Below are 9,709 nucleotides of genomic sequence, written 5' to 3' on the forward strand. Positions count from 1 at the left end.
CATGAGGAAATCACCTACGACACGTTTCTCAGAACATATACCCATGATTAAGCAATCTCTGCCTATAAAATGCTCCAGAAAATTCACAACATGATACAAATTCATCACACATGATATAAAAGTTAAGGCAAGGCATGGTGGCTCATGCCTGTAATCCCAACACTTTGGGAGGCCAAGGCAGGCAGATCACCTGAGGTCAGGAGTTCGAGACCAGCCTGGCCAAGAGGGTGAAACCCCATCTCTACTAAAAATACAAAAATTACCTGAGCGTGGTGGCATGCACCTGTAATTCCAGCTACTTGGGAGGCTGAGGCAGGAGAATCATTTGAACCTGGGAGGTGGAGGCTGCAGTGAGCTGAGATTGTGCCACTGCACTCCAGCCTGGGCAACAGAGCAAGACTCCGTCCCACACACCAAAAAAAAGTTAAAAAATTTTTATCACTGGCTCATTCTTCAAGTACATCTCTGGATTATCAATTGTAACTTACTACTTTTCCAAGAAGTCTTGGAAGTGAGATAATTCTGTAAGTACTCTTTAAGCAGTAGTCAAAAGTTTAAAAGGCTGTGTTTTCTCATTAAATCAGTTAGTAAAATTTTTCTCTTGATGTCTTGATTCATGCGTAAATTGAAGTGTATTTTTTTTTTTTTTTTTTTTTTTTTTTTTTTTTTGAGACAGAGTCTTGCTTCTGTTGCCCAGGCTGGAGTGCAGTGGTGCGATCTCGGCTCACTCCAAGCTCCGCCTCCCGGGATTACGCCATTCTCCTGCCTCAGCCTCCCCAGTAGCTGGGACTACAGGTGCCCGCCACCATGCCCGGCTAATTTTTTTTGTATTTTTAGTAGAGATGGGGTTTCACCGTGTTAGCCAGGATGGTCTCGATCTCCTGACCTTGTGATCCGACCGCCTTGGCCTCCCAAAGTGCTGGGATTACAGGCCTGAGCCACCGCACCCGACCTGAAGTGTATTTTTTTTTTCTTTTAAAGACCAGTGTTTGTAGAAGTGTATTTTTAATATATAATTAGTTTTAATTTGTATATAGTTTTTCAGTTCTCTGAATAAAGAGATTGTTGTTGAATACTGACACACTGTAACTGGGATTTTTCCTACTGGCCTCATGTGGAAGGTGGTGCATATATTACCCATTAAATATTTATTTCACCTTGTTTTTCCTAAAAACTACTTATTAAATTTCTTGGCCAGACACGGTGGCTCACTCCTTTGTAATTCCAGCACTTTGGGAAACCAAGGCAAGCAGATCACTTGAGGTCAGGAGTTCGAGACCAGCCTGGCCAACATGGTGAAATCCCATCTCTACTAAAAATACAAAAATTAGCTGGGCATGTTAGAGGGCACCTGTAATCTCAGCTACTTGGGAGGCTGAGGCAGGAGAAATGCTTGAACCTGGAAGTCAGAGGTTGCAGTGAGCCAAGATCACGCCACTGCACTCCAGCCTGGACAACAGAACGAGACTCCGTATCAAAAAAATTAAATTAAAACATAATAAATTTTTTGCCGGGCGCAGTGTCTCACACCTGTAATCCCAGCACTTTGGGAGGCCAAGGCGGGCGGATCACGAGGTCAGGAGATCAAGACCATCCTGGCTAACACGGTGAAACCCCGTCTCTACTATAAATACAAAAAATTAGCTGGGTGTGGTGGCAGCCGCCTATAGTCCCAGCTACTCGGGAGGCTGAGGCAGGAGAATGGCGTGAACCCGGGAGGCGGAGCTTACAGTGAGCCGAGATCATGCCACTGCAATCCAGCATGGGCAGCAGAACGAGACTCCATCTCAAATAAATAAATAAAATGAATTTCAGCTAGAAGAGCCTTATTCCATTTTCCTTTATATTAAACATCTGGCATAAGTTGGTAAGTATGTGAAGTTTATCATATATTCTTATGCGAATTACTATTTTCACCTTTTGTTCTTTGTAATTCTGTCTGGGATTTGAATAGTAGAGTTTGAATTCAGGAAGGACATCTGTGATAAGACAATAAAATCTAGAGCTGGACATGGCCCTCCTGCTACCTGTCGACACAGGTAAATTTCCTAGAATCTTTTCCCTTTATAGATCCATGTTGAAATTCACTAATAGCCTCACTTGCATGAGATTTGCCAGGCAGAAGTGAAGACATTAGTCAGGTATTGGAACCCCACCATACAGGGAGACAGCCTGCTTCCTGCTCATTTTCCTGGTTATTTTCTCTGCCAATCAAAAGTATCCTGAAAACACCCTGAGCTGCTTGACTTCCATTCTCAAAGAGATGTGTTGGTTTCCACAGTTGTCTCCACAAGCTCTACATCAAAGATCCACGTACAGTTTGGATTTTCCTTCTAGCCTTCGTGTGTGGCCTGGGCATCTAATTCAGACTGTCATGGTTGGCAGTGTTCTCTGAGGTTCTGTCTTCCCTCTTGTATTTCTATGAGGTTTAATTTGTATGGTTCTTGTTCTGTTAATGCCACTAGCGACTATGTATTCCTGATTCCACCATGAGAGCTACAATGAAACAGTCAAAAAAAAATACATGGGAGTTTGTTCTCCTACTGCGTTATACAGTGACTACTCTCCCCCATCCTTCCATTTGAGAATAATCACCTTCCTCATATTGGACAAATTGTGGGTGTTTCCAACTATTCCTGAATATTCTCCATCGGTTTATTTTCATTTATGTTTGGTTGTATGCAACTAAAATAATGCATTTTTTTATTTGTTTGAAGCAAAAGCTTCTTAGATGTTTCTTAGAAATATTTTGTTAACTGTTTCCAAACAACATGTATACTGTCAAATATTATCATCTGGGCGCAGTGGCTCACGGCTGTAATCCCAACAATTTGGGGGGCTGAGGTAGGAGGATTGCTTGAGGCCTGGAGTTGGAGACCAGCCTGGGAAACATAGTAAGACCCCATCTCTATTAATTCAAAAATAAATAATTGTATTGTCTTCCCTGTTTCCTGAAAGGCTATATTAAAATATCCCATTACAGTTATGAATATTCAGATCAACTTTGTCATTTTGTCAAGATACATTCTGACTCAATATTAGCATGTGCATAAAAGTTCTGGTATTTTTCCCTTAGATGTTTTTTATTCTTGTACTTACACATTTTGTCATAAAACAAAATTCTCTTCCTTTTTTTTTTTTTGAGATGGAGTCTCACTCTGTCGCCCAGGCTGGAGTGCAGTGGCACAATCTCGGCTCACTCCAAGCTCTGCCTCCCGGGTTCACGCCATTCTCCTGCCTCAGCCTCCTGAGTAGCTAGGACTACAGGCGCCCGCCAACACGCCCGGCTAATTTTTTGTATTTTTGGTAGAGACGGGGTTTCGCTGTGTTAGCCAGGATGGTCTCGATCTCCTGACCTCGTGATCTGCCCGCCTCGGCCTCCCAAAGTGCTGAGATTACAGGCGTGAGCCACCGCGCCCGGCCAAAGCACCATTCTCTAAAATCCCCACAAAGCCTTTGTCTCCTCGCAGTCAGCTCCTCTCTGGGCGTGCTGCCTGGTGGAACCCTGTAATGTTATTTTCTTTTTTATTTTGAGACGGAGTCTCTGTCGCCCAGGCTGGAGTGCAGTGGCGCGATCCCGGCTCACTGCAACTTCTGCCCCCAGGTTCAAGCGATTCTCCTGCCTCAGCCTCCCAAGTGGCTGGGATTACAGGCACCCGCCACCACACCCGGCTAATTTTTATATTTTTAGTAGAGACGGGGTTTCACCATGTTGGCCAGGCTGGTCTCAAACTCCTGACCTCAGGTGATCCACCTTCCTCAGCCTCCCAAAGTGCTGGGATTACAGACGTGAGCCACCGTGCCCGGTCAACCTTGTCTCTTAAAAGTAAAAATAAAATAAAATGAGAGATAAGAAGAAATATTTTTGGAAGGCACACAGGGGAATGAAACCATCAGGGCATTTTAATCATAAACTCCTTGTCCCATCAAGGCCATCCCTACCCTTTGTCTTACCCTCCCCAAGACCTACCCTGCCCCGCCCCATCCTGGCCCCCTCCAGCCTTCATCCCCCCTTTTCCCCTCTTTCCCCACTTTGTCTCCTCTTTCCCACTTTATCACCTCTTGCCCCTGTGCGGCCCCGCCGAACTGGAAACGTTTCCAGCAGGTGATTCAGATGCACCTGTGCAGGACTGTGACCAGGTGCAAGTTGCCCTCCCCTGACCTCCCTGTTTAGCCTGCATGATCCTTCCCAAGTGTGTTGCTCCATTCTCGCGCTGCTATAAAGAACTACCTGAGCCGGGCGCGATGGCTCACGCCTGTAATCACAGCACTTTGGGAGGCTGAGGCGGGTGGATCACCTGAGGTCAGGAGTTCGAGATCAGCCTGACTAACATGGTGAAACCCCATCTCTACTACTAATAATAAAAAAATTAGCCGGGCGTCATGGCTCACTTCTGTAATTCCAGCTACTCAGGAGGCTCAGGCAGGAGAATCCCTTGAACCCGGGAGGCAGAGGTTGCAGTGCGCGGGGATCACGCCATTGCACTCCAGCCTGGGCAACAAGAGTGAAACTCCGTCTCAAAAAAAAAGAAAAGAAAAGAAAAGAAAAAAACTACCTGAGACTGGGTAATTCACGAATAAAAGAGGTTTAATTGACTCACAGTTCTGCAGGCTGTACAGGAAGCAAGGCTGGGAGGCCTCAGGAAACTTTTATCAAGGCGGAAGGCTACTGGGGATCGAGTCAGTCTTCACTTGAAGCAGGAGGGATCAGGAGAGAGCGCGAAGTGGGAAGTGCCGCACATCTTAAACCATCAGATCTCCTGAGAACTATCACGAGAACAGCAGGGGGAAAGCCGCCCCCATGATCTAATCACCTCCCAGCAGGTCCCTCTCCCGGTATTAGAAATTAAAATTGAACATGAGATTTGGTTGGGGACACAGAGCCAAACCATATCACCAGGGTTTTCTGTAAGTGTCTGATGAATACGCAGCTGAGCTTTAGGTGGCATCCTAAAGCCTCTTTGTTAGCCTGAGCCCGTCTCCTCTTAACAGGGAGAGTTGGGGCTGGGTGCGGTGGCTCACGCCTGTAATTCCAGCACTTTGAGAGGCCGAGGCGGGTGGATCATGAGGTCAGGAATTCCAGAGCAGCTGGCCAACATGAAGAAACCCCGTCCGTACTAAAAATACAAAAATTAGCCGGGCGTGGTGGTGGGCGCCTGTAATCCCAGCTACTTGGGAGGCTGAGGCAGGAGAATCGCTTGAACCCAGGAGACAGAGGTTGCAGGTGAGCCGAGATCGCACCACCGCACTCCAGCCTGGGCAACAGAGCGAGACTCTCAAAAAAACAAAACAAAACAAACAAAAAAAACTTGGGGGTGGGCAGAGTTGGAAAAGATTTCAGGACTCACTCAGCGACGGTGCCTCACGTGAGTTGGAGCAAGGTGCCTTCCTGGGCCTCCCTGGCTGCGATCCTGTCCTCAGGAGGGCGACCCCGGTCACGTGCGACCGCTCAAGGCGGTCCTCAGAAGCGGAAGGCCAGTAGGCCTTCAGAATTCTCAGAAATCACTCACCCCCGTCCTGCAGTGACAATCTCAGGAGAGCCTGTCTACAAACTGGCGCCTGTAGAGAAGATTCTGCCATTGCCCCCGGCCTCCAGGAACTGAACTGGATTCTAAGCACCATGGCAGAATCTTATCCCACCTATGCAGCAGGCTAGCTCCAGGAAGAAAATATAAACGCCAGGCCGGGCATAGTGGCTCACGCCTGTAATCCCAGCACTTTGGGAGACCGAGGCAGGCGTATCACGAGGTCAGGAGATCGAGACCATCCTGGCTAACACAGTGAAACCCGGTCTCTACTAAAAATACAAAAACTTAGCCGGGCGTGGTGGCCGGCGCCGGTAGTCCCAGCTACTCAAGAGGCTGAGGCAGGAGAATGGCGTGAACCCGGGAGGCGGAGGTTGCAGGGAGCCAAGATGGCGCCACTGCACGCCAGCCTGGGCGACAGAGCGAGACTCTGTCTCAAAAAAAAAAAAAGAAAAGAAAAGAAAAGAAAATATAAACGCCAACAAACAGGTAATGCCCAATCACCGGCAAGACCCCGCTGGATTGGACCCCAGCCCTCAGCAGAGGCCACCTTGTCCAGGTCTCATTCTAACCTGTACCTCGGCCCCAAGATATCAGAGGCTGCCTTGGTGGACCTGGGGCACTCTCCACAAAACTCCCTGAATGGCCAAGGCTGGTCCTGGCCTCCATAGGCCAACGCAGAAAATGTGGAGAAGGCAGGGAACGGTGGCTCACGGAAGTCATCCCAATATTTTGGGAGGCCGAGGCGTAATATCGCTTGAACCCAGGAGTTCAAGATCAGCCTGGGCAATATAGCAAGACCCCATCCTTTTTTGAGACTAAGTCTTGCTCTGTCATCCAGGCTGGAGTGCAGTGGTGCAATCTCAGCTCACTGCAACCTCTGCCTCCCAGGTTCGAGCGATTCTCCTGCCTCAACCTCCTAAGTAGCTGGAATTACAGGTGCCCACCACCACGCTGGGCTAATTTTTTTGTTTTGTTTTGTTTTTTGCTTTTGAGACAGTCTTGCTCTGTCGCCCAGGCTGGAGTGCCGTGGCGCAATCTCGGCTCACTGCAAGCTCCCCTTCCAGGGTTCATGCCATTCTGCCTCAGCCTCCCGAGTAGCTGGGACTACAAGCACCCGCCAATACACCCGGCTGTTTTTTTGTATTTATAGTAGAGACGGGGTTTCACCATGTTAGCCAGGATGGTCTCGATATCCTGACCTCGTGATCCGCCTGCCTCAGCCTCCCAAAGTGCTGGGATTACAGGCGTGAGCCACCGGGTCCGGCCTTTTTGTTTTAATTTTTAGTAGAGACAGGTTTCACCATGTTGGCCAGGCTGGTCTGGAACTCGTGACCTCAAGAGATCCACCCACCTCGGCCTCCCAAAGTGTTAGGATTACAGGAGTGAGCCACCGCACCTGGCCACCATTTCTAATAAAAGCAAACTTTTGTTCAAATGTATTCATCAAAAAGGCCCCTTGCATGTGACCACAGCCAAGCCAGGAAGCCTTCTTCAGGTATCCCTAGCTAGCCTGCAGGAGGTCTTGGAAACTTGTTCAATGGATAAATATAACTGGGCCCACAAAGGATCACAGGAATACTTAATCCCTCCAGCCTCCAGGGCCAGCCTGGCCCCAGCTGTGTAGGGGGGCTTAGAAGCGTTTTCAGGACTCATCCAACTACCAAGCCCAATCTGGCGGTGGGCAGAACGTGGGGCCCTTCCCACAGCAGCCCCAGGACCTTCCTGACTGTGATCCTGGCCCCAGCAGGGGGACCTAGAAAACGCCAGTGAAGCTGTGGGCAAGCAGGCACCAGGTGGGAAAGCGGCCAAGCTCAGCGCACCCTACCCCGTTCACCTGCGACGGCAGCAGCCAGTCTCCACGGGCGGAGGGGACCTCCATGCGACATTCAGCCCGCGAGATTCTCAGAGACTGCTCGCCCGCAACACGCAGTAATGATCTCAGGAGAGCCCGTGAAGGGGCGGCGCGTGTCGTAGCCGAGAAGACTCTGTCATCGCCGGCGACCTCCTGGAACTCTCTCCTGCGGTTTGCAGCCAGATCACTTCCCATACATGCGGCAGCCAAGCTCAGGGGACGGTTTCAGACTGACCCTAGGTGGCGCTCGAACCCCCGCCGGACCTCACCAGACAGGCACTTTCCCCAGCCTACACCGTCTGGTTCGGGTCCCACATTAACCTGTAATACACTCGGCCCAAAGCGGTCAGAGGATGGCCTGGTGGGCCCAGGGCACCCTCCACAGAACTCCCTGAATGGCCAGGGCTGATCCCAGCCTCCATATGCAGACTTAGAAAACGTGAATGAAGCCCGGCTGGATGCCTCATGCCTACCACCTCAACACTTTGGGAGGCCGAGGCGGGAGGATAGATGTGCCCTGGAGTTCCATGTTGCAGTGCGCTACGATCGCATCATTGCACAGCAGCCTGGGTGACAGCGAGACTCGGTCGCAGGAAAAATAAAACAAAAAACAAAAACCAACAAAAAAAATGAAAGAGAGGGAGAGGCAGGGTGGAGGGAGGGAGGAAGGGAGGGAGGGAGGGAAGGAGGGAAAAAGAGAAAAGAAAAAAGAGGCCGGGTGCGGCGGCTCGTGCCTATAATCCCAGCACTTTGGGAGGCCGAGGCGGGCAGCTCACCTGAAATTGGGAGTTCGAGACCAGCCTGACCAACATGGATAAAACCCGTCTCTACTAAAAATACAAAAATTAGCCGAGTGTGGTGGCGCATGCCTGTAATCCCAGCTACTCGGGAGGCTCAGGTAGGAGAATCACTTGAACCAGGGAAGAGGAGGTTGCAGTGAGCCGAGATTCTGCCATTGCACTCCAGCCTGGGCAACAAGAGTAAAACTCTGTCTCAAAACAAAACACCAAAAAAAAACCAAAAAACAAACAAACAAAAAAAAACACCACAAGAGTGAAAGTCTGTCTTTTTTTTTTTTTTTTTTTGAGACGGAGTCTTTCTCTGTCCCCCAGGCTGGAGTGCAGTGGCGCGATCTCGGCTCACCACAACCTCCACCTCCTGGGTTCACGCCATTCTCCTGCCTCAGCCTCCCGAGTAGCTGGGACCACAGGCGCCCGCCAACACGCCCGGCTAATTTTTTGTATTTTTTAGTAGAGACGGAGTTTCACTGTGTTAGCCAGGATGGTCTCGATCTCCTGACCTCGTGATCCACCCGCCTCGGCCTCCCAAAGTGCTGGGATTACAGGCTTGAGCCACCGCGCCCGGCCCGAAAGTCTGTCTTAAAAAAAAAGACAAAAGAAAATGAAGAACATTCAGGATGGAAGGAAGGGAGGGAAGGGAAAGAAAGAAAGGAGGGAGGGAGTGAGGGAGGGAAAGAAAAAGAAAGAGAAAAGAAAAAAAAAAGGAAAGTTTGGGAAGGCCCACAGGGGAATGAAGCCACAACAATATCCTACTCAGAACCTCTTTCTCCCATCAAAACCATCCCTCTACCTCCCCTTCCCCCCGCTTTCCCCTCCACTGCTTCTGCGGCTCCCAGTGATCCTCCTCCTTTTACCCTCCCCGTCCTTCTCTTCATGCCCCTATTCCTGTCTCCTATCACTCAGAATTAGCAACGTTTTCAGCAGGTGCTTCAGATGCGTCTGCACAGGACTGTGACCAAGTCCAAGTCGCCCACCCCTAGCCCTCCCTGTTTGGCCCGAGTCATCCCTCCAGACGTTTTCTGAAGGTGTCCGATGAATGGTCGCCATGGAAACTGCAGCTGGGGTCTGGGTGCCCTCCTTCATCCTCCCTGTACACCTGGGCCAGCATCCCTTCTTAAGAAGGGCCTTGGAAAAAATTTCAGGACGCACTTTCTGCAACAGTACCTTATGTGAGTCAATGGTCAGGAGCTGTGCGCCCTCTGGGGTCCCTGGCTGCGATCCTGGCCCCAGGAAGGGGACCTAGAAAACTTTTCCAGTAGGCTGGGCGTGGGCTCATGACTGTAATCCCAGCAGTTTGGGAGGCCGAGGCAGACAGATCACTTGAGGTCAGGAGTTTGAGACCAGCCTGGCCAACATGGTGAAACCTTGTCTCTACTAAAAATACAAAAATTATCCGTGCGTGATGGCACGGCCTGTAATCCTAGCTACTCGGGAGGCTAAGGCAGGAGAATCGCTTGAACCCAGGAGGCAGAGGTTGCAGTGAGCCGAGATCGTGCCATTGCACTCTAGCCTGGGCAATAGAGCGGGAC

Source organism: Symphalangus syndactylus, chromosome 13 (assembly GCF_028878055.3).
Source record: "Symphalangus syndactylus isolate Jambi chromosome 13, NHGRI_mSymSyn1-v2.1_pri, whole genome shotgun sequence".
Lineage (NCBI taxonomy): Eukaryota > Metazoa > Chordata > Mammalia > Primates > Hylobatidae > Symphalangus > Symphalangus syndactylus.